The sequence below is a fragment of the Chiloscyllium plagiosum genome, unplaced genomic scaffold (assembly GCF_037043375.1).
Source record: "Chiloscyllium plagiosum isolate Xiang-an unplaced genomic scaffold, Cpla_swu_hap1 HiC_scaffold_14, whole genome shotgun sequence".
Taxonomy (NCBI): Eukaryota; Metazoa; Chordata; class Chondrichthyes; order Orectolobiformes; family Hemiscylliidae; genus Chiloscyllium; species Chiloscyllium plagiosum.
In genome coordinates, this window is record NW_028270152.1 from 62,860,703 (window position 1) to 62,887,887 (window position 27,185).

The 27,185-nt window shown below is 43.9% G+C and overlaps 1 protein-coding gene and 1 pseudogene across 2 annotated transcripts in view; both read left to right on the top strand.

Annotated features, from left to right (window-relative positions):
* LOC122559107 (metabotropic glutamate receptor 7-like) overlaps positions 1–27,185 on the top strand; it is an 864,629-nt gene that overhangs the window by 153,660 nt on the left and 683,784 nt on the right. The gene's annotated exons all lie outside the window — the stretch shown is intronic.
* Positions 225–25,494, top strand: LOC148147976 (serine/threonine-protein kinase NLK pseudogene; annotated as a pseudogene).

Below are 27,185 nucleotides of genomic sequence, written 5' to 3' on the forward strand. Positions count from 1 at the left end.
CCTGGCCAACTTATGTGGTGGAATTATTAATTTAAAACCTTACAGAATGCTTATTTATTAATATTTGGGAGTGGGAAGAACGCCAAAGGGAAAAGGAGCAAGCAAACAGCGGCAGGGCGGTCACTCCCCTGCAGCACCAGGCATCCCAGCAGCCTCTTCTGACCCCCCCCCCCCCCCCCCCAAACTCCGGGAACCTGACAGACTCACAGGAATTGGCTGCGGCAATGGAGAGACTTGCGTTGAAAGTTGGGGCTGCAATTGAGATCTGTGGGGAGATTCGTGCCCAGGTCCAACCTATTGCATCCATGGTGCAGAGGTATGAGCAGGAGATCCAGGGCCTTGGGGAGAGGCTGGAGGTGGTGGAGGGTTGAACTAAGGCCTCGGAAACTGCGATGGAGTCCTCATCCAGTCGGATCTAGGTGCTGGAGCGAGAGGTGCAGGCCTTGCGAGACCATATCGACGACCTCGAAAATTGAGGTCGGGGGATAAATCTCCGTACTGTCGAGCTCCCTGAAGGTGAGCAGCCAGTCAGCATCTTTGAAAGCTGGCTGCCAAAGTTTTTGGGCCTTCATGTCCAGTCCAGCAGGCTTCAGATTGAAACAGCTTATCAGGTTACAGTGCACAGCTCAGGGCCAGTGCAGCACTTCCGCCCGGTCCTAGTGCACTTGCATTCATGTAAGGACAAGCAAAAAGTCAAAGAAGCTTCCAGATACCTGTGAAAAGATCCGCAGGCACTGCTGTACAAGGGGTCAAAAATCATGTTTTACCAGGATTTTTCAGCAGCTGTAATTCGAAAAAGGAAGTCCTTCGATGAAGTTAAAAAGAGGCTGAGGAACCTGGGCATCCAGTACTCCATGAGATACCCCACTGTACTTCGTTTCAGCCACGAGGACTCAGTTTGTACATTTGACTCAGCGGATAAGGCTAAAAACTTTGTGGACACTTTAACTGTATTCTTCAGGCCAATCCGTCTATTTTAAAAGTTTGTTCTCTTTTCTATCTTTCCCCATATTTTTCCTTCCCTTTTTTTATTCCTTTCTTTCTCCCTTATAATTTCCTTTTTGGAAAGGGGGGAAAAGACTTTGGAATAAGTTCATTTTTGTTTTAATAACTGGATTTTCTGATGGGAAAATTTGTGGATGTTCTTTGTTGTCTCTTCTCTCTCACCAGCCCCCTTTTTGTTTTTGTTCTCTTTTAATCACAAGGAGGGGTGACATGAAGCCAGGGATGGGTGGAGTGCTCATCCTGACTGTCTTTTTTTCCTGTTGATTTAAGGATCATCTTGTATTTTTTTCTGGCCTAAGGCTTGGGCACAGTCTGGGTTTGAAGGAGCTGTGAAGGAGGGGATGGGTAGGGTGAGTGCCCCCTATGGGCAGGGGGAAGAGTTTTCCATTCAAGGTTTTATCGTTGGTTTTCTTTGTAGTTTTTTGGTAGTAATAGTTGTTTATAGGTATGATCGAGTAGTTTTTTGTATATATAGTTTTTGGATTCTGAGTCCTTATTTACTTATGCTCGCTGCTTTGTAAGCAGGGTTCTCCCTCCGAGCGGTTCAAGGGTGTCTAAAAGGGGATATGGCTAAGTGTCTTATTAAATGGTGCACCTGGAATATTAAGGGAAGTCATTTGCCTGTTGAAGAAAAAAAGTGCTTTCTAGCCTTAAGAGGGAAAGGGTTGATTTCGCTTTGTTGCAGGCAACCCATTTTGATGATGGGACACATCTGAAATTACAACGGGGGTCATGACCTGGTATTCTTTTTATCCTTTACTACTAAAAGTGGGGGACTGGTGGTACTTATCCAGAAAAATCTTCTGTTGACATTATTAGAGCAGGTGAAAGATGAGCGGGGACGGTTTATGATACATGGGGCCCTGATACACTGGGAGGAATATGGCATTTTAAACGTCTACTGTCCTCCGGCGCATCCCCTCAAATTTTTGATTAGTGCTTTCTCTAACTTGAGTGATTTTGGAACATGGCACATTATTATGGGGGGGGGGGCGGTGTTTAATTGTCTTTTGGATCCGACAGTGGGCAGGATGCTTTGTGGGCCCCCAACTATTTCTTTGCAGGCCAAGCAGGTGTTGACTTATGTGAGGAGCTGGGACTGGTGGATATTTGAAGATGTCTTCACCCTACCGGCAGGAACTTCACCTTTTTTTTCAAACCCACATAAATGTCACACGAGGATTGACCTCTTTTTTTTGGTTCCCTCAGCCCTTCTGGATTCAATTATTGGTTGTAAAATTGGGAATATAGCTATCTCTGATCACGAGGCAGTATATTTGGAACTTAAGGCCTAGAGTGAGGGGCTAGGTTTGTGGCATGTGCATTTGGACCCTTTTTCTCCTTAAGGATTCCAAATTTGTGGAATACCTTTTGAAGGAGTTTCAGGAATTCTTGACTATCAACTTAGGCACAGCTAATAGTCCATCCATGCTATGGGAGACTGCTAAGGCCTTTGCGAGGGGATTATCTATTTCCTATTCGGCTAGCCGGAAACAACAGGAGGAGGAACAGCAGCGTCTACTTCAGACGCGGTTGAAAGCCGCAGAGGCGGCACATTTTGCGCAGCCTTCAGTGACTAAGCTACAGCGGATAATGGCCCTTCAGGCTGCCTTGAATTCAATACTGACACAAAACGCAAAAAAAGAACTTGCTTTTGCTAGACAAGGGCTGTTCGAATATGGGGATAGGCCAGGGAATTATTTAGCGTACTTGACTTGGAAAAAACGTGCTCCCCAATCCGTTACTGCAATCAGAGACAGTGCCGGGATCCTTGCATACGATGCTAAAAAGATTTGATGAGGTTTTTCGGAGCTTTTACTCTGAATTGTGTCAGTCTGAAGGTTGCGAAGACAGGAGTGCTAAAATGGAGACCTTTAAAAACCTGGATCTCCCAGGGGTAACCTTGGAACAGGCCTCTCTCCTTAATGCCCCCTTGACAGTTCAGGAAATACAGGAGGCAGGTAGGCAACTTCAGAGTGGGGAAGTGCTTGGCCCTGATGGTCATCTGGGTGAGTTTTATAAGAGTTTATAGGGATTCTGTCAGGGCCGATGTTGGAGAGGTACAATCACTCCTATGTGCATGAATGCCTACCACCATCTTTGAGAGATGCTAATATTTCTTTCCATCCTTAAGAGGAAGGTTCCTGAGGATTGTGCCTCATACAGGCCCATCTCTCCATTAAATTCAGATTTCAAGATTCTGGCGCTGAGATTGGGAAGGGTGTTGCCCCATGTTATTAAAGAGGACCAGACAGGCTTTATAAAAGACCGTAGGTCCTCTATTAATATTAGAAGATTGCTGAATATGGTCCACGTTTGTCAGCAACGATCGATTCAGGGGTTGGGGATTTGCTTAAATGCAGAGAAAGCATTTGACCGGGTTGAATGGCCGTGTCTTTTTTTAATGTTTTAGAACAGTTTGGGTTGGGTGGAGTCTTTGCTAGGTGGGTGGAGATTTATATCACCACCCTCTGGCCACAGTTATCACTAACGGTGTGAAGTCTGGGAACTTTACAATTGGTCGGGATAATCGGCGAGGCTACCCCCTCTCACCCTTGTTGTTTACATTGGTGATAGAACTGCTGGCAGAGGCCATTCGTCAGAACGTCCACATAACTGCTCCGGAAGTGGGATCGAGGGCACACAACATTACACTGTATACGGATTATCCTTCAGTTTTTATCGAACCCAATGACCTCTGTACCCCATTTGATACAATGTATTAATTCATTTGGGGCTATTTCAGGATATAAGATTAGCTTTGCAAAATTGGAGGCTATGCCTTTGGGGAACCTTAAGGATGTGCCAGAAGTTGAAGGTGGCCCTAAGTTCCCTTTTAAGTGGTCGCAGGCAGGGTTCCGGTACCTCGGCATTTTTATTACCCCCTAATTTGATTTGTTGTTTCGGACTAACTTAGCTCACTTGCTCGACAATATTAGGTGAGATCTCCAGAGATGGAAGGCTCTTCCAATTTCATGGCTGGGCTGAGTCTCTCTCATTAAGATGACGAATGTTCTTCCTCATTTTGCTTTATCCCATGCGTATGCTCCCTATAATATTTCCCAGGTCAACGCTGCGGAAGCTTATGGGGTGGTTCGGTTCCTTTGTCTGGCATAGTGGGCGGCCCCTCATCAAACTTACTAAATTGCAGTTGCCTCAAGGAGGGGGAGGAGTTGATTTCCCAGACATCAGGAGGTATCAATTGAGTTCTCTGCTGTCCTTTGTCTGCGATTGGGTAGGTAAGAATCCAAACTCAATATGGCTGGATATTGAGGCCTCCCAAGCAAAATGCCATCTTATTCACCTATTGCTCATGGATAAGATGAGGACAGTTATGGACCACTGCCGCAACCCCATTGTCATTAGTACAGTCAAGGCATGGAGGGTGATGTGTCAGAGTGAGGGTTGTTTATCCAAGACTTCGTCACTTACACCTATAGTTGGCCATGCCAGGGTTCTGACCAGGGATGATGGACTCGGGTTCAAACTATGGGCAACGAGAGGAGTTTCTAGTTTGGCAGACTTGTTTGAGGGGGAGGTTATGATGTCTTTTGAGCAACTGAGCTGCAAATACGGGTTACCCAGCAGAGATCTTTTCCGTTTTTTTCAGGTTAGGGATTTCATCCAGAAGACCACGCTTCTCACTAAGCCTGATAACAGAGAGGTTGTTGCTACGTTCCACAAGCACCTTTACGGTTCATGCCCTTTATTGCCTGCTGGGTGGCAGGGCCTGGCAGGATATTAACCGTTTGAGAGGTCTGGGAGCAAGAGCTAGGAGTGGAGATCTCAATTGAAACATGGGAAAATACTCGAAAGATCTCAATCTGTAATAGGACATGCGCTATGCAGTTACAAGTTCTGCACAGGGCTCATCTGGCACCAGACCGTTTGGTGAAGTTTAAAAAAGGGGCATATTCAGTGTGCCCCAAGTGTAAAATAAGTGTAGGTACTCTTACCCATTGCTTCTAGACATGCCACAGGCTCCGTGTTTATTGGAGCACTGTGGCGGCAGAGATAGGGAGGGGATTGAGGACTGAAGTTAAAGTAGACCCGATATCTCTCTTGGGTCTACCGAATTTATCATCTTTAGACTAGCATGGGAAGAAACTATTTAATATTCTTGCACACTGTGCATGGAAGAATATTGTGATGAATTGGGTGTCTGAGAACCTGCCAGGCTTGCTGGGATGACAGAAATTAATTATGGAGCACATTCCCTTGGACACTTTTTTACAAACATGGTGCACCACACAACAGACCATTTTTATAAGACATGGCAGCCCTACTTGAGTTATTTGGAAACAGATTTGTTAGTTGTCTTAACTAGGATGTTTGTTTAACCAGGATGGTTAGATTTGTCAAGCCCTGAGCCCTGGAGGGGGTCTCCTGAGTTAATACGGGTATATATACAATGCTCCCGTTCCTTTGTTTGGGAGCTTTGTGCCGAGCATAGCTGTTGTGTATTCTGTTTTTTTTTTTTGTTTTTTTTGCTTTTTTTTTGGTGTTGCTTTGCACAGTGTTAGGGTTTGTTTGTATTAGAGGGTAGGTTAATAGGAGGCAGTAGTTGTATTGTAATTTGTTTTTTTTTCTTATGCTGATGTTTGTTATTGATTGTATTTTTCAATAATTCTATATGTTTGTAAAGTTAAAAGTTTGCTAATTAATATATTTACCAAAAACGAATGAGGGAGAAATACTGTTCAGGGTAAAGGAACACCTAACTTCAGAGTTATGAGCTAAATTGTAGCAAAAGTTATGATCACAACTGATGTTATGAGTGCGCTCAGACTGAATTCTGCCTTGATGGATCATGTTTACTTTCACTGTAATGAAATGATCTTTCACTGAAACAGCAGCACACAATAGTGCAGATTCAAGTTTATCAGTGAAACAAAAGTTTAATTTTATTCTTATTTATTTTCACAAAGTAAAGTAGAATAACAATATTGTAAAAAAGTGACATCAAACACATGCACAAACACAGATAATAAGCTTAACAATCATCGGGGGGGGGGGGCATGTCTATAGAGACAGAAAGGAGGGGGTGCTGTCAGGGGGCCTGTGCAGATAAGGTAAAGGCCATTGCAGTTTGAAGTTCCTAGGTTTGTGAAAATGACCTTGATCCCAATCAAATATCTATTGGTTTGTTCATGAAAAGCTTAACTGTTCACAGATAACGCACATTTACAGATTTCAAAAAGAATGGTACAATACAATCAATTTAATCCTAACACAACCTGCACCAGTGAAAATTCTCTTCTCTCTCATCCCTATGGTCTAACCTTCTCAGATACTTCAATTCCGTCTTGAGAATCTGATATGCTCTTCCTTTAAGTCTTCATACAACTCAGCTTGGGGATATTTTAGCTTCAAATATCTGCTTCAGGGTTGTAACCTAAAGCTTCTGGTCTGGGACTCTCAAACGCTGAGGTGAGCTGTTTCTCAACAGTGTTTACTTTTTCAGAAGCAACTGGTTTGCAACATTTGGCTTCAACCAAGGCTGGAAGCAACAAGCTTTCTTTAATCTTTGGATGTTTCCCCAAAACCAAAAAAAAAATGTTGTGGATCCTTCAATCTGAAATCTAACGCCCACCTGTATATTTGCTTGCAAAACCCACCCATCCAAAACAAAGCTCCATTACTCTCCAAGGAAGTCATTCCTCCTTTTTGTGTTTTTTTTTAAAAAAAATTACATTGGCAATAGAAACACTTAAAAGTCAATCATTACAGACCCAGATCAGCGTTACATGGCACCATTTCAAAACTAAAATGATCCAGGTTTGAAATAGATATTACATTTTATGTATCACCCATCTTGTATCGCATTAATGAAAAGCAACAATAATGATATGGATATGAATTCATTTGAGTGACAGCAAACAGATTGGTAATGAAATGGATGGCTTATAGATCAGAAGAAAGATTTAGCAGTGAAGTTCCCTAATGTTTGTTACAGGATCCTGGCCTTTCCTGATGGATTTCAGTGACCTAGGCATTGGTGTATGGGGAACCATTTTTTTTAAAAAGCAAAGCCAGATGATAGGAAACTTAAAGGCACTGATCTGTGTGGATGATAGCGCAAAACTTCAGAAGGACATATGATTGGGCAGGTAAGTGGGAGTTAAGCTTTAATACAAAGAAGCATGAAGTGATTCATTTTTGTAGGAAGAAAACTGGGGAGAAAATAATGAAAAGGTGTAAAATAAAGAGCCTAATTCTATAAGGTATGCCATTGCAGATATGCACGAGTCATTGATAGTGGCAGGGCAAGGTGAGAATGTGGTTGGTAAAGTGTACAGCGACCTAGGCGTTATTAATTGGGGTATAGAATGACAAAGTAATATCATTAACTTATATCAAACACACTTTTGGGCTTATCTGTAGAGTTATCCCTTTTGCATGCCACAATGGAAGAAGCCTGAACACATGCACCAGAAACAACAGTTTCTACCCTACTGTTGTTAGAATACTGAATACACTCTCAAAGTGTTAGCATTCACCTGTACCTGTGTTTTTGTTTTTGATTTTGCCACTGTTTACCTATTGTTTACTTATCTATGCTATTTAACTCTGTGATGTGCCTGTAATGGTCGCAAGACAAAACTTTTCACTGTGCTTCGGTTCAGGTGACAATAAATTCAATATGTGAAAGCAATAGAGAGGGTGCAAGAATAATTCACTAGAATGGCTCCTGGTATGAGGAACTTCAGTAATGAAGATTGATAAATAAAAGTTGCTGAAAGTTTGGTGAAGTGAATTTTGAAGGGAGATAAGAGAGGAATTCAGAATAGAGTCTGCGCGGAGTAGGTAAGGAGAAGCTCAACTGGAAAGATCTCTGAGAAGGGCACAGATTGAAGATAATTGGCAAAAGGAGCAATGGAGTGTTGAGGGAGTTGCTTGTGTAGCAAGTGTGAAAACCTGTTGGAATTCTGAAGAGATGTTTCAAGAGGTGTCAGCTGATTGGAGAATAGGTCTAAATAGTGAATTTTGGGTATTAAACCCCTGGAGTCATATGTGGAGAAATTGTCATTATTGGTCTGAGTATAGCTAGCAGTAGCATGTGGAGTTGACCAGATCGATGTGGCTACATGGAGGTGTGGCATTATTAAACAACAACTATTAACAAGGAAGAAATAGCAGAAGAAGACTTAGTGGAAACCATTTGGTTTAACGTTTTGAGGATGAAGTAATACTAATTGTTGACTGATGGGTAGAGGTCATAGAATCCCTACAGTATGGAAGTAACCCATCAGGTCTATACTGAGCCAAAGATCATCCCACCCAGTCCCACCCCATCCCTGTAATCCTGCATTTCCCATGGTTAATGCACCTAACCTGCATATCTTTGAACTGAGGGGGAAAACAGGAGTACCTGGAAGAAACTCTCGCAGCTACTGGAGAATATGCAAACTCCACGCAGACAGTGGCCTGAGGCTGGAATCAAGCCCTGGTCTCTGGTGCTGAGAGGCAGAAGTGCTGGCCACTGCTGTCCAGAAGTTCTGTATGAGAATACAGAGAATAATTTGCTAATCATAAATTGTTTCAGGCTTGAAATAAAAAAAATGAAACCAATAATGAAAGTAAAAATACTTAATTGAAGTAACCTGTATCTAGATCTCTAACTGACTATAATTGTTTAATTCTGACAATGTTGGAATGGTAGAGGAAACTAAAAGATAAACTGGGCAAGATTAGAATTGTATAAGACTTGGTTAAGGATTGCTGAGAGTAAATGTCAGATGAGATGAGAGGAAATCATTAAAGAATGATGCCAGTGAAAACTAAAGCAATTTAGATAATTTTTCACAACATGCTAAATCAGCAGACTGTCTTTTTAGGGAGAAGCTGAGTACACCTATAATGAGCAACAAGGAAATGGAGTACATATTGGTACGATGCTTCGTGCTAGTTTTCATGAATGGGGATGATAAGCAAGTCCTCACCTGTGGAAAAAGAAATTCAGAAATTCCAGTGGTTACATCCCAATGACTGATCTGACAACTATAGGCAGTATACATGTATTCTGATTTCTCTCAACAGATGCTGCCAGACCTGCTGAGTTTCCCCAGCACTTTGTGTTTTTGTCAGATCCTCAGCATCCACAGTATTTTGTGTGGGAAAAAAAAACACTGGCTATATATAATATAAAGGGTGGTAGTATTTGGAATGAACTGCCAAAAAAAGTGGGAGATGCAGGTGATGTTACAACATTTAAAAGACATTTGGACAAGTACGTGAATAGGAAGAGTTAGAGGTTAATGGGCCAAATGCAGGCAAATGGGACTAGTTTAGTTTGGGAACTTGGTTAGCATGGACGATTTGACTAAAGGGTCTGTCGTCTTACTATTTGATATGTAGTGAAATGATTATGGCTTCACGCTTAGGATGGGAATTAGGAAGTGATCCTTTCTGTGAGGTAATGATCCTAGTTTCATCAGACTGATCGTAATGTCATTGGTATGAAAGCAATCCATGTTTCCAAATAGAAATTGTGATCAACCTGAAATACTGACTATTTCACTTCAATGTAATATTATGTTTACAAATTCCCACCATTGGAAGCTGTTTGTAATTTCAGACCTAATATAAATGACAGTTTGCCGTTTAACACGTTATTTTTTTAAGAAAAAAAGTTACTTTTCAGATGGTGGAAGTGTAGCCTCTTAAACTTGATGAACCTTTCTGCCCATCACTTCATTTGCTATTCCATCTGTTTTACCAAAGCAACCACCTTTTCAGGTTTAAGCATTGGTGAGTGTTAGCTGGCCATTTGACTGAGTGGAGTAATTGCTGAGATGAATTTGGTGTGCATATGTGTATAAGCAAGTGTTTGTTAATGACGAAGAGTTGGAACCTTGATGGTTTCTTAGCCCTGCCAAAACCACAAGACCCTGATGCAATCGGAGAACTGTGATCTTCATGTGGCTGTGATAGCTTAAGTTTAAGTAGATGCCACTCTGTCCCACCAAGCTCCTGTTAAAAGTGGTTTGATTTTTTGATACAATTAATTCTTAAGGGAAGCAAAGGTAATCTAGCAGAAGTTAATTTAAAATGATATTTCAGCTATCATGCTACTTAACAATACCCACTGTAGCAACAGCAAAAAATGTCGCATCAGTTTGAGTCAGGCAACAGACAATATTGGGATTACAAAAACGACGTAGTAGAAAATAATGATCTCAAGGATGAGGAAGAGCTCTGGGTTTCTAATGGTTATGTCATCTTGCTGTAATTCAATCATTGAATAGCAACTGTCCAATAACACACTCGATCACTTGCAACGTACAGTTTGTAGTACAAGTCGTCAGAAATTGGGGCTTTCAATTTTTGTATGCAGTCGATTATAAAATTGGGAACTGGATTATTTGAGGCAGTGTTTTTATTTTGCTATGTAGAATGTGAAAAGTTATTCATTATGTACTTGAATTCCTAATGCTAATTGACAGTGCAGTATTGCAATTATTTGTCTTCTCACATAACCAACTTTTTCCGAGCTACCATCCGTTATGAGGATGGGTCAGTGGACCTGAAACACTGATTTCTTTCCACAGATGCTCCCAGATATGCTGAGCTTTTCCAGCCATTTGTTTTTTGTTACCTGGATGAAATTCCTTTCACTAGGATCTAATTTAATTGGATCTTTTGAGGGTGTGGTTTGCCTAACAGTAATCGGTACCACAAGTGCCCTTTTCAGGGAACCGTTAATAAACTGGTGTTCCTATTAGATTAAATGCTAAATTAAGCTAAAGCGCAAACAATCCAAAATAAATTTCGCCAACTATGTTATGTTATCAATGTTTCTAAGACAATAATTCTGCAGTGATCGGGAGCCATGGGAAGTCTTCTGCATTGTTGGATATTGTATGCTTCCTCGTCCAAGGAAGTGGGCACAGAGAGAACCACAGAAAAGAAGTAGGTAGTCGGAGACACCATCTCTCAAATCTCAATCTTTGACCTGAAAAATTGCCATATTGTCAAGCTTCAGGAGCAGATAATTTTACTTAGGATCCTTGCAGCATACAGAATGAAAGCATTTTCACACAACGAGTAGCCAAGTGAAAGGCTGATGTACGCCCTCGTTGCTGTCACACTGAAATCACCTGTTGAGAAGCCAGCTTGCGAGACTAGCAACACTATTTATATATTCGGTTCCTCCTAATTGTGTGTGGGCTGATTTTCAATCAGATGATCTGATGAGAAGACAGACGTAATCTTGTAAGTAAATGACTGATCTCCAGACTATTACATGAGAAATAGGCAAAAGTGAGAAATGTTTGTCATTCAAGACAATATTTAAGTTCATGTTTTGATATTTGTCACTGCTTGTTTTATGTTAACGCTATCATCAGCTTTTGAGGATCGTCGATCATAGAATGGTCTTTCTATCCAAACACAACCTGCTTTATCGAGCATTATAATATTATCTACTTAAAGCTATACATGTTGAACCTGGATGTCACTGGAACAAACAAATCATTTATGGTTTGCAAAACTGTCAATAGACCCCTGCGGTAAATGGCAATGCCAGTGCTATGTTCAAGATTTGTTGTTTCAATGTATCTTTTATTTTCCTTTTTCATTTGTTCAACCATCTTGATCTTCTCACATCTCAGGGCAGAAAGCCAATGCTCAAAACATTGCCAGATTTTCTCAGGAAGCTACTTGGAAATGCATGATAGCTGCCCAGATAGGCACTTTCTCTCATTTTTGTTCTCTCTTCACCAATGGCTGTTTAGAGTTCAGTCATCGCACCTTCAGAGTATCTCTGCGTGCATTCCATGGGGTAATACCTAGTCATAGGTCATAGAGATGTACAGCATGAAAACAGACCCTTCGGTCCAACCAGTCCATGCCGACCAGATATTCCAACCCAATCTCGTCCCACCTGCCAACACCCAGCCCATATCCCTCCAAACCCTTCCTATTCATATACCTATCCAGATGCCTTCTAAATGTTGCAATTGTACCAGCCTCCACCACATCCTCTGCAGCTCATTCCATACACGTACCACTTTCCTTCTATCATAGGGTCAGGAATGTGTTTGTCCCCTGACAATTGTACAATGTTCAGCACCGTTCATGACTTTGAGATACTGAAATAGTTGGTGTCTACATGCAGCAAGACCTATACAAAATCAAGGTACAAACAGGAAAATAGATTCACTCATGCTGGAGAAAGTTGTTCCCAGACACTTGTGTAATGTGAATGTTAACTATCGTCCCTTGACGTTCAGTACCATTACCGTGACTAAATCCCCCTGCCATTAACATCCTGTGGTTACCATTGACTAGGAACTGAACTGGACCAGTCATGTACATTTGACAAGAGCAAGTCAGAGGGTAGGAATTCTGTGGCCAGTAACTCCTCATCTGACTCCCCAAAGTCTGTCCACCGTATCCAAGGCACAATACTCTGAATGCCATCCAAAGCAAAACAGCTCAAGCGTTTGGCATTCTGTCCTTGACGTTAGCCACCAATGCACAGTGAGAGCAGCGTGTGCCATCTCCAAGATCCACTGCAGTAACTGGCCTTTGTCACTTTGAGCAACAAGACCAGCAGATGCATTGGAGACACCACCATCTGCACGATGCTCCCCCTGATCATACACACCACCCTGAATTGGAACCAGATCCCTGTTCCTTCACTGTTGGGACAAAATTTTGGAACTCCCTCCCTAATGTTTTGTGGATGTTTCTACATACTAAGAGTAACAGCGGTTCAAGAAGGTAGCTCACATATCTATTGTATTGCTGCCTTCTGGTCCAGTCTGCATTCTGCCAATTTTTATGAGAGCGCTTACTGGCCAACTCCCTAGATGTTAAAACATCTTCGTGTTCATCTTGCTAAGGTTTCGCCCTTCCAAAGTTGCCATTCCTGCTGTTGCTTTCAATGTTTTGTGCTTTGCTAAGAAACTGACGATAAAATGAATCTGTTGGCAAATTCAAAAAGGTGGTTGTAGCCTTTCAATAAGCTTCCATTCTCCGATTCTTGCGGTGGAGTACATGAAGTATTAATATGCAAAATCTGCATTTGGTAATTAAGTTTTCAACAGTTCAGTCATAATTGTAAACAATTTGCTTCCGAAGAAATGTAATTGGCACACTGTTCCCCACTGGAATAAATGCTGTGAAATGGCTGACTGATCATGTGCTGAGGTTGTGATTGTTCTGCCCATACAAATTGGTATCCAAAACATCATTTTTAAAAACAAAGCATTGTAATTGAAGGTGAATTTAATAATGTTTAAAAAAAACTTAGTTTATATGTTGGCTCAAATTTCACAACCTTTTCTGCAGTCTTGGAGTTTTTTTCTTACAGGTTGCCTGACTTTAAGATAAAATACAAGCCAATAATTTACAAAGATTTTGTTTCATATTAACAAAAGGAGAACATACTGCCACACTCTTATTGCCTCAATGAGTTTATCCAGGAGAAAGTTACATGGTACGGGCCAGGAAATTGGAATCCAGTTTTGCCATTATTTAGCTGTACAGAGACAGTAATTGTTTTAATATGCTGTGGAATGGAGGGGCATGTCAGAGATGTACATTATTGAGCTGTGATGCCATCCAGCGCTGAGCAGTGTGGTAACGATTGCTGTCAAAGTTGAGCAGTAGTAATTATAACTTTGATAGCGAATTGAAGGAAGGGCCTTCATTTGCTCCAGTACCTTTAATGACCCTTGGACATCTCCAAGTGCTTTCCAACTATTGAATTGTTGTCCTGTATGAAACCAGTGTGTCCTTTCAGACATATGAACAGCAATGAGATATCTATGAGGTAATTTTTTTTTTCAGTGATGTTGTCAGTCACCGGGATAATGCACTGGAAATCCAGCACCATTATTCCCAGAGTCTCTCAAATGTGAAAAATTAATCAAAGTTTCGAGTAGCTAGCTACTATCTCATTTCTTTTACTTCTCCATACAGAAGGGAGACGGGGAGGTGGATGTGCTCTCTGCACAGGCTGAGTGATTCTCTTGTATTGTCCACACATACACAGGTGTAACTACCCGTTCAGGAGCCAGTCATGTGATTAGTTACTATCCTGCAATCTCTTACATCACATCAAATGGTGTGATTAGAAAGCCAATTGTCTCTGGGCAAAATTGCCCTGAAGACTGGCCGCCAGTGCCATTTTGTCTGGAATTTCCCCTTTGCAGATCCAGTAATGCAGCATTGTAGATACAACACTGTGCTTCAATAATAAGTATTGCAAAAATTTTCTTTCCCTGTTCCTTGGTTTAAGTAATCTCTTATCCCATTTTAGTCCATTCCAAGGAAAGTTAACTGTGGACAGTTACATGGTTAAGAACATGTTAGAAGCAAGAGTAAACAATTCAGCCTTTCAAGTCAGCTTCAACTTTCAATGTGATCGCGCCCAATCTTTGATCAGTAAAATGCTGTGGCTGCTGGAAATCTCAATGAAGTCAAAGTGCTGGACAAACTCATCGAGTCTGGCAGTATCTATGGTGAGAGAGGGAAAAACAGTTTTTGCTCTGATTTCTGAATGATTCTGTTGAAGCATCAACAATCTGTCAATCTCAATCTTGAATGTAATGAATGAAGGAGCATCCAAAACACACTCGACAATCCAGAGACGCTCAACTCTTTTTGTAAATGGTAGTTTGTATCAGTCCTAAATGATTGAGCTCTTAGCAAATGAGTGTTGTCCTAGGTTCTGACTCCTCCAGTCAGGGCAAACTACCTCTACAAACCATTACCCTTAGTGTGGGGATATTCAGGATTGTGAGCCATTGCCAATGAAGGAGTGGCTATATACTTCCAGAACCTTGTATGTTTTGATGAAATTACTTCTCATCCTTTTGAACTTCAGAGTGCGTAGATCCAATTTACTCAGCATCCCATTACAGGACAACTCTGTCATCCTCTAGTGAACTTTTGTGTACTGCTTCCAATTAAAATTTCTAAACAATAGACCGGTGAGCCTGACCTCAGTGGTGGGCAAGTTGTTGGAAGGAATCCTGAGGGACAGGATGTACATGTATTTGGAAAGGCAAGGACTGATTCGGGATAGTCAACATGGCTTTGTGCGTGGGAAATCATATCTCACAAACTTGATTGAGTTATTTGAAGAAGTAACAAAGAAGATTGATGAGGGCAGAGCAGTAGATGTGATCTATATGGACTTCAGTAAGGCATTCGACAAGGTTCCCCATGGGAGACTGATTAGCAAGGTTAGATCTCATGGAATACAGGGAGAACTAGCTATTTGGATACAGAACTGGCTCAAACGTAGAATACTGGTGGTGGAGGGTTACTTTTCAGACTGGAGGCCTGTGACCAGTGGAGTGCCACAATGATCGGTGCTGAGTCCTCTCCTTTTTGTCATTTACATAAATGATTTGGATGCGAGCATAAGAGGTATAGTTAGTAAGTCTGCAGATGACACCAACATTGGAGGTGTAGTGGGCAGTGAAGAAGGTTACCTCAGATTACAGCAGGATCTTGACCAGATGGGCCAATGGGCTGAGAAGTGGCAGATCGAGTTTAATTTAGGTAAATGCAAGGTGCTGCATTTTGGGAAAGCAAATCTGAGCAGGACTTGTACACTTAATGGTAAGGTCCTGAGGAGTGTTGCTGACCAAAGAGACCTTGGCGTGCAGGTTCATAGCTCCTTGAAAGTGGAGTCGCAGGTAGATAGGATAGTGAAGAAGGCGTTTGGTATGCTTTCCTTTATTGGTCAGAGTATTGAGTACAGGAGTTGGGAGGTCATGTTGCGCCTGTACAGTACATTGGTTAGGCCACTGTTGGAATATTGCGTGCAATTCTGGTCTCCTTCCTATCGGGAAGGGTACTTGAAAGGGTACAGAAAAGATTTACAAGGATGTTGCCAGGGTTGGAGGATTTGAGCATTCGGGAGAGACTGAACAAGCTGGGGCTGTTTTCCCTGGAGTGTCGGAGGCTGAGGGGTGACCTTATAAAGTGTTACAAAATTATGAGGGGCATGGATAGGATAAATACACAAAGTCTTTTCCCTGGAGTCGGGCAGTCCAGAACTAGAGGGCATAGGTTTAGGGTGAGAGGGGAAAGATATAAAAGAGACCTAAGGGGCAACTTTTTCATGCAGAGGGTGGTATGTGTACGGAATGAGCTGCCAGAGGAAGTGGTGGGGGCTGGTACAATTGCAACATTTAAGAGGCATTTGGATGGGTATATTAATAGGAAGGGTTTGAAGGGATATGGGCTGGGTGCTGGCAGGTGGGACTAGATTGGGTTGGGATATCTGGTCGGCATGGACGGGTTGGACCGAAGGGTCTGTTTCCATGCTGTACATCTCTGATTCTATATAACGTTCTTTCGATATGGAGAATAAAATTATGGGCGTATTCCAAATGTGATCTCACTAAAGCTTTCCATAATTAGTGATTTTTGGTTTTGCTTATTTTTGAACTTCAAGCCCCTTAAATAAAAACTGGCATGCAATTTGTCATCTTCAGTCTGTAGGGGTTGCTCAGGGTAGTGTCCTTGATCCAACCATCTTCAGCTGCAACATCAATGACCTTGTCTCCATCAAAAGAAGTGAGATGTTTGCCAATGATTGCACAATGTTCAGCACTACTCGTGACTCCGAAGATACTGAAGTCGTCCTATGTTCAAATGCAGTAATATCTGGATGTCATCCAAGTTTGCGCTGACAGGTGGCAAGTAACATTGACGCCAGACAATTTCTATTTCGCACAAGAGAGAACTTAACAAACCATTCTTTGACATTGTGATTTACTATCACTGAATCCCACACCTTCAGACACCATTGACCAGAAACTCAACTGGACTCTCCATATAAATACAGTGGCTACAGAAGCAGGTAAGAGGGTAGGAATACCACATGGTGATTCAGCTCCTGCCTCCCCAAAATCTGTCCATTGTGTACAAGGCGCAAGTTAGGAGTATGATGAAATACGAGGAGAAAGTGAGGTCTGCAGACGCTGGAGATCAAAGCTGAAACTTTATTGCTGGAACAGCACAGCAGGTCAGGCAGCATCTAGGGAACAGAAGATTCGACGTTTCGGGCACATGCCCTTCTTCAGGAATGAGCAGAGAGTGTTCAGCAGGAGAAGATAAAAGGTAGGGAGGAGGGACTTGGAGGAGGGGCGTTGGAAATGTGATAGGTGGAAAGAGGTCAAGGTGAGGGTGATAGGTCGGAATAGGGTGGAGGCGGAGAGGTCAAGAAGAAGACTGCAGGTCAGGAAGGCGGTGCCGGGCTGGAGGGATTCGGCTGAGACAAGGTGGGGGGAGGGGGGATGAAGAAACTGGTGAAGTCCAAGTTCATCCCCTGTGGTTGGAGGGTTCCCAGTCGGAAGATAAGACGCTCCTCCTCCGACCGTCGCGTTGTTGTGGTTTGGCGGTGGATGAGTCCAATGACCTGCATATCCTCGGTGGAGTGGGAGGGGGAGTTGAAATGCTGTGCTACAGGGTGATTGGGTTGGTTCGTCCGGGTGGCCCAGAGGTGCTCTCTGAATCGCTCCGCAAGTAGGCGGCCTGTCTCCCCAATATAGAGGAGGCCACACCGGCTGCAGTGGATGCAGTAGATAATGTGGGTGGAGGTGCAGGTGAATCTGTGGCGGATATGGAAGTTTCCTTTGGGGCCTTGGAGAGAAGTGAGGGGGGAGGTGTGGGCGCAAGTGTTGCACCTCCTGCGGTTGCAAGGGAAGGTGCCGGGAGTGGAGGTTGGGTCGGTGGGGGGTATGGATCTGACAAGGGAGTCGCGGAGGGAGTGGTCTCTACGGAAAGCTGATAGAGGAGGGGAGGGAAATATATCCTTGGTGGTGGGGTCCGTTTGGAGGTGGCGGAAGTGACGGCGGATGATGCGCTGTACATGGAGATTGGTGGGGTGGTAGGTGAGGACCAGTGGGGTTCTGTCCTGGTGGCGGTTGGAGGGGCGGGGCTCAAGGGCGGAGGAGCGGGAAGTGGAGGTGATGCGGTGGAGGGCATCGTCGATCACGTCGGGGGGGAAATTGCGGTCCTTGAAGAAGGAGGCCGTCTGTGTTGTGCGTATTTTGAACTGGTCCTCCTGGGAGCAGATGCGGCGGAGACGAAGGAATTGGGAGAATGGGATGGCGTTTTTACAGGGGGCGGGGTGGGAGGAGGTGTAGTCCAGGTAGCTGTGGGAGTCGGTCGGTTTGTAGTAGATGTACCGACCGACTCCCACAGCTACTGGACTACACCTCCTCCCATCCTGCCCCCTGTAAAAACGCCATCCCATTCTCCCAATTCCTTCGTCTCCGCCGCATCTGCTCCCAGGAGGACCAGTTCAAAATACGCACAACACAGACGGCCTCCTTCTTCAAGGACCGCAATTTCCCCCCCGACGTGATCGACGATGCCCTCCACCGCATCTCCTCCACTTCCCGCTCCTCCGCCCTTGAGCCCCGCCCCTCCAACCGCCACCAGGACAGAACCCCACTGGTCCTCACCTACCACCCCACCAATCTCCATGTACAGCGCATCATCCGCCGTCACTTCCGCCACCTCCAAACGGACCCCACCACCAAGGATATATTTCCCTCCCCTCCCCTATCAGCTTTCCGTAGAGACCACTCCCTCCGCGACTCCCTTGTCAGATCCATACCCCCCACCGACCCAACCTCCACTCCCGGCACCTTCCCTTGCAACCGCAGGAGGTGCAACACTTGCGCCCACACCTCCCCCCTCACTTCTCTCCAAGGCCCCAAAGGAAACTTCCATATCCGCCACAGATTCACCTGCACCTCCACCCACATTATCTACTGCATCCACTGCAGCCGGTGTGGCCTCCTCTATATTGGGGAGACAGGCCGCCTACTTGCGGAGCGATTCAGAGAGCACCTCTGGGCCACCCGGACGAACCAACCCAATCACCCTGTGGCACAGCATTTCAACTCCCCCTCCCACTCCACCGAGGATATGCAGGTCATTGGACTCATCCACCGCCAAACCACAACAACGCGACGGTCGGAGGAGGAGCGTCTTATCTTCCGACTGGGAACCCTCCAACCACAGGGGATGAACTTGGACTTCACCAGTTTCTTCATCCCCCCTCCCCCCACCTTGTCTCAGCCGAATCCCTCCAGCCCGGCACCGCCTTCCTGACCTGCAGTCTTCTTCTTGACCTCTCCGCCTCCACCCTACTCCGACCTATCACCCTCACCTTGACCTCTTTCCACCTATCACATTTCCAACGCCCCTCCTCCAAGTCCCTCCTCCCTACCTTTTATCTTCTGCTGAACACTCTCTGCTCATTCCTGAAGAAGGGCATGTGCCCGAAACGTCGAATCTTCTGTTCCCTAGATGCTGCCTGACCTGCTGTGCTGTTCCAGCAATAAAGTTTCAGTATGATGAAATACTCCTCACTTGCCTGGAGAATCCATGTGGCATATCCACAAGCATCCACTCCCTCCGACAGCGATGGTCAAAAACTGCAGTGTGTACTACCTACAAGATGCATTGCAGAAACTCACCAAAGATCCTGAGACAGCACCTTTCAATCCCACAACCACTTCCATCTAGCAGGACAACGGCAGCAGATACTTGGGCACACCACCATCTGCAAGTTTACCTCTTAAACTGCTGACCATCCTGATCTGGAAGTATATTGCCATTCCTTCACTGGCGATGGCTCACAATTCTGAATATCCTCGCTAAGGGTAGTGTAGATCTATCTACAGCCGGAGGACTGCACCGGTTCAATAAAGCAGCTCACAACCACCTTCACAAGGGCAACTAGGGGCCGGCAATAAAAACAGGCCAGTCAGCAATGCCTGCTTTTCACAAGTTTATAAAAGAAAACAATTAATGATTGCACAATAAATTTTGGTCAATTCAGCAGGAGAACGCTATTGTTCTTGCCCAAAATAATGCAATGGGATCATTTTACAGTTAACTGAGAGATTAAATGAGGCCACAATTTAATGCCTGTTACCAATTCTCTTTCTGAAGGCATTTGATAAGGTACCATATCAAAGGTTATTGTGAAAAGTAAAATCTCATGGTGTTATGAGTAGCAGACTAGATTGGATAGAAGATTGGATAACTAACAGGATAAGAAGTCATAAATTAGTAATTTTCTGGTTGGCAAGATGTAACGGTTGGCTTGTCACAGGAATTAGTACTGGGGCCTCAACCTTTTATAATTGATCTAAATGACTTAGATGAAGGAGCTGGAAACATGGTTACTAAAAATGCTGGCATGACAAAGATTGGTAAGAATGCTTGTTGTGAATAGCATCTGGGTAAGTTGTGCAAGTGCACAAACGTCGGCAAATGGATTATTATGTGGCAAAATGAGATTTCTCAAAATTAGGCAGAATAAAAATGAAATATATTATCTGTGTGAGTCTGCAACATTTTGACATGCAGATGGATTAAATGTTCTGGCGTATGATTTGAAAGTGTTAGTGTACTGTTACGTATATGAGCTGAAAAGTATGTCGCTGGAAAAGCGCAGCAGGTCAGGCAGCATCAAAGGAACAGGAGAATCGACGTTTCGGGCATAAGCCCTTCAGGAATGAGGAGAGGTGTTGGGAATGCGATAGGTGGTCCACCTATCGCATTCCCAACGCCCCTCCCCCAAGTCCCTCTTGCCCTACCTTTTATCTTAGCCTGCTTGGCACACCCTCCTCATTCCTGAAGAAGGGCTTATGCCCGAAACGTCGATTCTCCTTCTCCTTGGATGCTGCCTGACCTGCTGCACTTTTCCAGCAACACATTTTTCAGCTCTGATCTCTAGCATCTGCAGTCCTCACTTTCTTCTTTACTGTTACGTATATTCCAAGGGGAATTGAATACTAGACTTGGGAGGTTATGCTTATGTTCTACATTGCACTGCTGAGGCCACATCTAGAATACTGTATACTGTATTGACTTTTCCTTTTGAGGAAGGATATATATGCATTGTAGCAATTCTCGAAAGTTTAAACAAATGCAAGAGACTGCTGGAGAAACTCAGCAGGTCTGGCAGCACCTGTGGGGAGAAAAGGTGGGAAAGCTTTCTGGTCTAATACTTAGAATGGGTTGACTATCTTATGAAAAATATTTGAACAGGCTCAGCTTGTATCCATGGAGGTTTAGAGTTATGAGGTGATTTAATTTACATGCATGTAAAATCCTGAGATTCCTTGCCAGGGTAAATGTAGACAGGATGTTTCCTCTTGGAGAATCCAGAACAAAGGAACACTATAAATAGGCTAATGTAGATAGTTTGTTGTTAAGCAAAGATGTGAGAATTTATTATGGGTAGATGAGAATATAGAATAATTAGATCCGCTGCGATTTTGATGTGTGAGCAAGTTTGTGGCTGAGTGACCTGCATTCTATTCTTTCATCATTCATGGGATGTGGGCTTCACTGGCTGGCCCAGGATTTACTGCTCATCTTCGCTTCCCTGAGGAAGTGATGGTGAGCTGCATTCTTGAATTGCTGTTGTCAGTTTGGTGTAGATAGATGCATAGTGCCTTGTAAAGAGGGATTTTGACTCCGTGTCACTGAAATAACTGGGATATGTTTGCAAGTCAGGACGGTGAGTGGCTTGGAGGGCAAATTCGAGGTGGTGGTATTCCCATTTTTCTGCTGCCCTTGTCTTTCTAGATGGTGGTGGTTGTTTACTGTAGACCAGAGGTGGGTAATTAATTCTTCCAAGGGGCCACATGAGAAACCTGAGTTGTGTTGGAGAGCTGAACCAACAATAAGTTGAGCATAATTCTGCTCCGTATTAATTTTCTTCCATTGTAAAAAGTACTAAATTATATAGTTTTGCACTGAAACTTATAATCAAAAGAATAAAGATTCTGTTACAATAAAGATATGAAATTGTGGAGTAGGTCAAATATAGAAGAAATAAAGAGTAAAACCAATTTCAGTATTTCACTTTTTTTAACATGTTAATCTCACAAACCAATAATGAAAAGTGGTTTCATTATTGTTCAGTATTACAACAACTCTATATACAAAAAGCAATAAGCGCTTTTGATGTTTTTCAGTTCATTTTACTTGTTTAGTGAGAAAAATCCAGTCTGTTTTGGGCTTGAACAAGTGCACTGAAATCTGGTTGAATGTCTGAGGTGGATATGTGAAGGACAGCTGAGAGGTGATCATCAGTGATAGAGGATCTGTATTTGGATTTGTTGAACTTCATCCCTGAGAATGTTTGTTTGTATATATAGGTAGATCCAAAGAGGACTAGAATCTTCTGCGCATGCCTCCTTGTGTGGAAAGTTCTCCTCTTTGAGGGAAGAGTAAAAATCATGCAGTGGGAATGACCTAAAGTACTCTGCCAGAAGTGTGTCAGACTGCAGGTCAATGAGTTCAAGCTGAACCTCACTAGGTGCATTCTCCACATTGCATGTAAATGGGAGGAAAAATCATGTGCATTTCATTCTCAACCATTTTAAAGTCTTGAAATCACCTTGAAAATTCACCATGTAGTGCTTCTATCCTAGATGAGTACTTGTGGAGGTGATCAGCTGAAGGTGCAGCTTCCTTCAGTGTTGGCAAGTGGGTGAGAATGTTGTCCTCCATTTGGCTTGTGAGAAGCTGCAACTTTCTCATAAAAGCCTTCACCAAGTTGTACATTTCATGCACAAAAAGGCCCTTGCACTGCAGTTTCACATTTAGTTCATTCATAAGTGCAGTCACATCATCAGCAAAACCAAGGTCTGCAATCCAGTCTGCATCTGAAACCTGTAGAATGCCATTCACCTTCTTCACACAGAAATCTTGAATCTCTTCTCTCAGGTCCTATACACGTTTCAGCATTTTGCCCAGTCTGAGCCACCTGACAGACTATGTCACGATGTTCAGTCTCATTTTCGTCCAAAAGTGCAACAAATTGCCTGTGATTCAAAGCTCTTGCCCTGATGGTTAACTATTTTAGTTACTACATCAACCACATGGTTAATTTTTAACACTGACTTACACAATACTTCCTGATGTATAATACAATGCAAAAATACCAATTTCTGTTCAGGGTCAATTTTGTTCACTTTATCCTGCATTCTCTTGAAGGGTCCAACATTTTTTCCTGTTAGATTTGGACAACCATCCATTGTCACACCCACCAGCTTGTCCCATTTTTAGCCCCAATGTGTCCAAACATGCATTTACCTCCGTGAACAAATCATTACCAGTTGTTGTACCTTTCATTTGACTGCATGGCTGCCAGCTCATCCATGATTTTAAAGTCCGTAGTTATCCCACGTACGAAGATGAGTAGCTGGGCTGTGTCACGTACGTCGCAGCTCTCATCCAAAGCCAAGGAAAAAAAGTCAAAGTTGACTGATCTGTGCTGCAGCTGAAGCTCCAGATTTCTCACTATGTCCCCAATCCTTCTCGTTACAGTGCGTCAGGAGAAGGGCATATTCTTAAATGCCTCCTTTTTCTCTGGGCATATTCAACAAGCACTCCTTAATAAACTCTCCATCAGAAAATGGTTTACTGTTTCTGGCGATTTTGTGGGATATGACATAACTTGTCTTGGTGTGTGCTGACATTTTGAGGGCGAGCCAGCAAGCATCACTTTTAACTGTTCACGCGCACACGTGCGCACATGCGTCCATACATTAAAAAAAAATCCTGTTTAAAATAAAAGCAACACAGTTGCTTTTCATACACGGCGTAAATACTTTTTCATTTATGTTCTAATTTAAGATTGACCTCATGCAGGCCGGACAGGAGCGACCAAAGGGCCGGATATGGCCCGCGGGCTGTAAAATGTCCAGGTCTGCTGTAGACCATACACATTGTTGCAGCTGAGCATTGGTGCTGAAGGGAGTGGATGTGGTGGCAATCAAGCGGGCTGCTTTGTACAGGATGGTGTCAGCTTTCAGGTTATTGTTTGAACTGCACTCACTTGGAAAAGTGGGGAGTATTCAATCGCACTCCTGACTTGTGCCTTGTATGTGGTGCTCAGGAAGTGGGGAGACAGGAAGTGAGTTATTCACTGAAGAATGCCTAGCTTCTGACTTGCTTTTGTAGCCCCATGTTTTAGATTAGATTAGGTACCCTAACAGGTCCTTCAGCCCAATAAGTCCACATGGACCCTCTGAAGAGCAACCCACTCAGACCCATTTCTTTTCCCCCCCCCCCCCCCCCACCATATTTATCCCTGACTAATGGATCAAACATTATGGCAATTTCGCATGGCCAATTCACCTGGCCTGCACGTCTTTGGATTGTGGGAGGTAACCGAAGGAAACCCACGCAGACGTGGGGCGAATGTGTAAACTTCACACATAGTTGCCCAAGTCAGGAATCAAACCTGGGTCCCTCACGCTGTGAGGCAGAAGTGCTAACCACTGAGCCCCGGCAGCGATGATGCTGAACCCAGGCCTCCAAGCAGATTCACGCTGCCATAGCTGTTGCCAAGGTACCTCAGCTGCACATCAAGCCCAACAGATACGGAGCCTTCGGAGTAGTCTAGGCAGTAACGGATCTGAGGGATGGAAAGAGAGTTGCACTTATGCCCAGTTATCTTCCAGAATCTAGTTTCCTGCAAGGGGGTCTTCGGTGTGCTGAAGATGCTCTGCTTTTCCAAACGTGATAATATGCTTTCTGCGCTTGATATACTCCAACCACCACACAGACTACTTTGAAGAAATCTATATTGTCACAGAGCTAATGCAAAGTAACCTTCACAAAATCGTGCCTCCACAACAACTGAGTACAGATCATGTCAAAGTTTTTCTGTACCAAATTTTGAGAAGGCTGAAGTATCTGCATTCAGCTGGCATTTTACACAGGTATCAAGCTAGGGAACCTTCTTGTGAACAGCAAATGTGTCCTGAAGATTTGTGACTTTGCTCTTGCAAGCATAGAAGAACTTGAGTCCTGTCACGTGACCCAGGAAGTTGTCACTCAGTATTACCAAGCACCAGAAATCCTGATGGGTAGCTGCCATTGATATCTGGTTTGTAGGCTGTTGAATCTTATTCCAGTCTTAAAGTCCGATTCAACAGTTGGACTTCATCACAGATCTATTGGGAGCTCCATCACTAGAAGCCATGCGGACAGCATGTGAAGGTGCCAAGGCTCACATACTCAGGGGTCCTCGTAAACAGCTAGCCGTTCCTGTCCTTTACACACTATCCAGCCAGGCTACCTATGAAGCTGTCCACCACCTCTGCAGAATGTTAGGTTTTGATCCTTCAAAAAGAATGCCTGCAAAGGATGCCCTGGCTCATTCATGCTTGGATGAAGGACACCTCTGATACCACACGTGTATGTGCAAATGCTTGTTATACCACATGTACAGGATCTGTTTACACCAATGATTTTGAATCCATCACTAATCCAAAATTTGATGACCGCTTTGAAAAAAACCTGACATCTGTTTGGCAAGTTGAAGAGCTCATTCATCAATTCATTCTGGAACAGCAGAAAGGGAACAGGGTTCCACTATGCATCAATCCACAGTCTGCTGCATTTAAAAGCTTTATCAGCTTCACAGTTGCTCAACCCTTTGAGATGCCCCCATCTCCACTGGTATGGGAGTAAGTGGAAGAAACTGCTGATGACAAACATTTTCGGTTCTCACTGGAGTCTAAAATTTGCAGTACATTTACGTTGGGACAAGCTTATAATTTTATTTAGAAAAATTTCGGAGAAGTTTAAAAAACCTCACTGAGAATTGTAAAGATATGCTTTTAGGAATATGCTGGACTTGTATTTTTTTAGGGATTAAATTGGTGGTTGTGCTTTGAAATAAAGCAGCTTTAGCAGGAGCTACACAGTTTGTATGTCCATAGATATGTTCTAAACAACCTCTCCAGAGAAGTTATGACATACCTCTGGATCAGTTGAGACTTGAACCCAGCACTCCTATCTCAGGGACACTGCCACTGCACCAAAAGAACATCCAGTAAATGCTTTGAAGTCTACCTATTGAGATATATGATACACCTATGTTGGAGTGGGACTTGAACCCAGACTTATGGTTCAGAGGTAGGGACACTTCCACTGTGCCATATTGCATCCACCACAGAACACACCAGATGGCCGCCTCCTTTAGAGACCGCAATTTCCCTTCCCACGTGGTTAAAGATGCCCTCCAACGCATCTCGTCCACATCCTGCACCTCCACCCTCCGACCCCACCCCTCCAACCGTAACAAGGACAGAATGCCCCTGGTGCTCACCTTCCACCCTACTAACCTTCGCATAAACCAAATCATCCGCCGACATTTCCGCCACCTCCAAAAAGACCCTACCACCAGGGATATATTTCCCTCCCCACCCCTTTCCGCCTTCCGCAAAGACTATTCCCTCCGTGACTACCTGGTCAGGTCCACGCCCCCCCTACAACCCACCCTCCCATCCTGGCACCTTCCCCTGCCACTGCAGGAACTGTAAAACCTGTGCCCACACCACCTCCCTCACCTCCATCCAAGGCCCTAAAGGAGCCTTCCACATCCATCAAAGTTTTACCTGCACATCCACTAATATCATTTATTGTATCTGTTGCTCCCGATGCGGTCTCCTCTACATTGGGGAGACTGGGCGCCTCCTAGCAGAGCGCTTTCGGGAACATCTCCGGGACACCCGCACCAATCAACCACACCGCCCCGTGGCCCAACATTTCAACTCCCCCTCCCACTCTGCCAAGGACATGGAGGTCCTGGGCCTCCTTCACCGCCGCTCCCTCACCACCAGAAGCCTGGAGGAAGAACGTCTCATCTTCCGCCTCGGAATACTTCAACCCCAGGGCATCATTGTGGATTTCAACAGTTTCCTCATTTTCCCCTTTCCCCCACCTCACCCTTGTTCCAAACTTCCAGCTCAGCACTGTCCCCATGACTTGTCCAGACTTGTTCTCCCTGGCTATCTCCTTTTCCACCTATCCACTTCACCAACTCGTCCCTGACCTATCACCTTCATCCCCTCCCCCACTCGCCTATTGTACTCTATGCTACTTTCTCCCCACCCCCACCCTCCTCTAGCTTATCTCTCTACCCTTCAGGCTCTCTGCCTTTATTTCTGATGAAGGGCTTTTGCCTGAAACGTCGATTTTACTGCTCCTTGGATACTGCCTGAACTGCTGTGCTCTTCCAGCACCATTAATCCAGAATCTGGTTTCCAGCATCTGCAGTCATTGTTTTTACCCAACATAGTTGCTAGGGTAACTAGTTCAGTTCAGTTCCTGGTTAATGCTAATACTCATTCAAATGTATGCTGGTCTCAGGGAAACTA